At 38.7% G+C, this 4,335-nt stretch overlaps 1 protein-coding gene across 1 annotated transcript in view; it reads left to right on the top strand.

Moving 5' to 3' along the window:
* Positions 1-4,335, top strand: part of LOC109464358 (IgGFc-binding protein-like) — a 45,353-nt gene that overhangs the window by 23,534 nt on the left and 17,484 nt on the right. The gene's annotated exons all lie outside the window — the stretch shown is intronic.

The following is a 4,335-nucleotide window of genomic DNA, read 5'->3' as shown; positions in this document are numbered from 1 at the left end:
GAGAAGGCATACCAGGTAGCCTGCAGAGAAGTGCGATTGATGCCTTAAACCAAAGGCAACGTGCAGAGGAAGAAAAGGGGATGCTGAAGGAAGAGATGACGGAACTCATGAGGCACCTTCTGCAGGAACATGCCAAAGCCAAACAAGCTTTGTGGGGGATCAACAGCATGGGCCAGCAGTCACTTCTGATCACTCATCTTGTTAGTCTAGAGAAAAGGTTACAGATCCTTGTAATCCTGTTCCGGAACCATCTGCCAGAGGTGCCTGAGCTCCCACTCGAGTATTCGTCCCATGTTAGCATGCCAGTAGATTATCGGCATGAAGAGCTCGACCCAGCCCTAGAACACACAGAGGATCTACATGTTGAACACGATGAAAACAGCTGATACCATCACTAATGGCTGCATGGCACTTAACTGTGAAAAAATGTCACTGAAAGGAACAATGGCAGTACAAATGTTGACTCATCAATTTCAAAATAATACTTCATTATGGTGTCAGCATGTCAGATATTTCTTGTCTCTCCTACAGACACCTTACAAGTACCCATTCATACATTTTGTAACTGTCAAGCTTAATTATGGTTGAAAAAGACATATAGTTTAATATTTTGTGTGAAGAGGTCCCAAAACAATAATGTGTGTGACCCATCAAGGTTGAGTTACTACATCTGCTTGATTCTGCAAACATAGACAAAATATTTATTACCAGTGGACATAGCATTTTTTTTACACAAATTTAGTTTTTATTTGAAGGGATAAAGGCCATGTGAATTCTGGAAAGATAACTCACGTGTGTGTGTATCTATTGACATGCCACATGTGTTTTATAGGTAAACTAGATATTTGTGTGATTAAGATCTGTAGACTGGGTGAATTTGCATGTAGTTAAGGTATATTTGCTTGACCCGGGTCTAGATACCAGGTACACAATAGTTTGTTGAATATTCTGCTGGTACTACATCTAATACTTAATTTTTAAGCTATTCTTCTTCCAAGAATGCATGTGTCTTCCATAGTATGTTGCCAGAATGCAGTTGTCATTAAAACTGAAGACTGCCCAATTGCCATTTTGTTTCCATTGTGTTGTATTTTTACTGTTGGGATACTCAAGAAAACCTTAGTATTTGTATTAATGTCTTGCAACCACTAGGAATTGATACGAGACTGAGCAATGTTGACTGTATAACAAGCATTGCAGACTGAATGGCTGAGTGTGACTGTTTAATTGCCATGAGGCCAAAGCAAGTAATTTATATGGATGACATCAGTGCAGAAATTGACTTTTGCCTGATTTTGAAACAAAAATGGCTTTGGCAGTGGTCGACATGCCAAAAATGGGCAAATATGTTTGCCAGTGTCTATCAGTTCTGTCTCACAATGCCATACATGCCTATAATTTTTCTAAGTTTTTTCAATAACAAATGGATAGAATTAGATTTTTTCAGTTGCACATACATATAAATAAAACAATACAAAAGTAAATATAATAATCGAACGAAACAGAATATAAAATAATTAACCTAAACAGAATGGATGTGCTGGAGGAGGAAGAAGCCTTAGGGCTTATTCTTGTCCTCCTCCACTTGAATTAAAAGCATAGTAATAACATATAATAATGGTAAATAAACAATATATGAAACTATATATATATATACATATATAGATACTGGTAACTGCAAGTTGGATACATCAGTGTGGACGCATTACATGTAAGTTCACACTTTTTGATGGGGCAGGTATTGTGAGGTACCCTAGAGCAGCACCAGCAGTTGGAATTTTAAAAATTTTGACAACATCGATGAATTGGTCCATGAAGGGTATCATTGAGTTCGTTTAAACATGCTGATCACAGATATATAGATATAATTCCCGAAATCAACTCCAGGGACTCCCCTTTAAGAAACTTGGGATTTAAAAAAATCCCATGCTGCAGTTCGAGTAATTTCCGCTAGGATTTTTTTCGATTTTGCACCTGTTTTTTTATACTATTAAGTTGTATTTGAGCTTGAAATGGATGCTATGGTGCGATCACCCACACACGAAGTCACTATGACAATTTTATCGCAACATGTGTCCGAGTTCTTGAAAAAGTTCACCTGCTGTAATCTGGAGAATTCCGCTAGAGGGCTAACAGGTTAGAAGTTGACGATTTTTAATAGGTTTTTCTTTCAAAAATTATGAAATTGTATGGGATACAGAATAACTAATGTCATTCAAAGTTACACAATATTATGGGTTACTCGAGATTGAAATATGGTGTTTCTGTATTAATTGGAACGTGATCTATGTAACTATAAGTTTTCTAAAAACCAAATATGTATGCATGTTTACTCCTGGTGAAAATATTGAAGACATGTAGATCGACTGTACCTTCCGGATGAATGAAGAAAGATCAAACCTGTTGATAACACAGCGAGAACAATATTTGAGCCTAGATTTGTGACAGTTTCGTTTAAAGATACTCTTTCTTTCGAGTTTTAGAAAGAAAACGCTGTTAGTGAGACGCGGCCCAGAAAATCGTCCAGGTGGAAAGAAGGACTTGAAACGCGTCTCGAAGATAGCACATGCCTAAAATGTCTTCGATTAAAACGTCTATCATCTGCACTAAAACGGAGTCAACTTGAAACCTAGCTATCATATCCATGGATGAATGTAGCCGTTATTTGAATTCCCGTACTGATGAGATCACGAGTTACGCGTCTTGCTGCTCACAACCAAACTCCCATCACTGTGGAAACTTCAAGCCTAGCTCCAAACCCCCGACCTAGCTTATAACACGTTTTAATCCATCCGTAACACTTTTTTTCGGACACACTGACTTTGTACAGAGAACTATTAAGGCCGTCATTCTTTCTGCTATTTTGTAAGCTTTAACATTTTATCATCAGTGAGCTCAGTGAGCTGACATTCGTGTAGTTCTTTATGTCGCACTGACAATTCCCCCTCCTTCAAGATACATCAGGTGATGTCAAAATCGTTATTTGCTCTCTTGCGATATATGCTACCGCACGGTTGATAATTTAAATATACAGATATGGTCTCGGATAGCCTATCATACTTCTAGTAAGTTACCCGGGTTTATCGTAAAAAATCAGGAAAACCTGTCATGCAGGAACCTGTTGCCTAGGCAAACTAACTTAAGCGACGCCGCTGCATGATTTCTCATCGTGCACGTTTGGCCGACAGCAGCCACTTTTTTCAATCTATCATCGTGGCTACTCTCTTGATGTGTATAAAATTCAAAAAACTTCTGATGCACATACGAATCCTTTGCATACCTGTGGCCTGCATAGAACATTTGGTGCAGAGATTATTGACAATCTTCCCTGGAGTCTTAAGCTTTTCATCCGGCAATCCTAGTTTCCTATCACGTAGTAAACCTTCCAGGTTACTTTTTCTTGTGTCTAATGAGGTCAATTTCCATGCAACTATGCAACAACTCCTTATTTTGACAGTACATGTATAAAAATGCGTCCGTCTGGAATGGCGGCCTTGAGCGGCGATACAGTCCAGCGAAATGAAAAAAAAAACTGAGCAATTCAAAATTAAGACATTATTGATATGAATTAGAAATTAATGCATTATCTTCCTATCTCTTAATGATTTCGTATCTCAAGTCATGTAAATTTAGAATTGTATAGGCTATACATACCCGTAGCCGACAACTATAGCTAGGGAGTACTATATCATGTACTCGGCAGGTAAGCAAATCATTTTCTCGTCTGCCCGGCAGTGCTCAATTTCTATCCGACAATCAGTGGTGTACTGAACATTAATATTAGCCAGCGGGACAGTTTAATCTAATGGTGTATGCCATTACCTGTTCAGATCCATTGTTGAACCATCGTGAACCATAGAATAAACACTTAACTTTAATATAAGTTCATGTCTCATGCTTTCTGCGTGACTCTGTAAGTGTAAATCTGACTGTGAGTGTAAATCCAGTTGTTGGACTAAAATTGTAGCTTTGTAGACTGTCGACCCTGATCTCAGTCGCGAACTATTTGGAAAGTCTTATTTATACATATACGATGCGAAATCGTCGGATTCATTTGATTAGGGACATAAGGGAAAGATTCTGGACACATGCATCACTGGCCACAACTTGTAACCCTATGGTCCTTCGTACTTTTCAACATAATTCCGCTCCGGTATCGCGCCAAATCACAATCACCCAAGTCACGCGAGTTACTGTAATCCGCTGCAAAAACACAAAAACTTGTTCCACCATGTACGAGTATTTCATCAAAACGTAATACTGGGTTCCTGTCATTGTGTAGCCTCCTTTTCAGGCGTTCCCGGATCGATCGCTTTTTTTTTGGGGGGGGGGGAG

The sequence above is a fragment of the Branchiostoma belcheri genome, unplaced genomic scaffold (genome assembly GCF_001625305.1).
Source record: "Branchiostoma belcheri isolate BF01 breed outbred unplaced genomic scaffold, Haploidv18h27 scaffold137, whole genome shotgun sequence".
Classification (NCBI taxonomy): Eukaryota; Metazoa; Chordata; class Leptocardii; order Amphioxiformes; family Branchiostomatidae; genus Branchiostoma; species Branchiostoma belcheri.
This window is presented reverse-complemented; position numbering and strand designations above follow the sequence as displayed.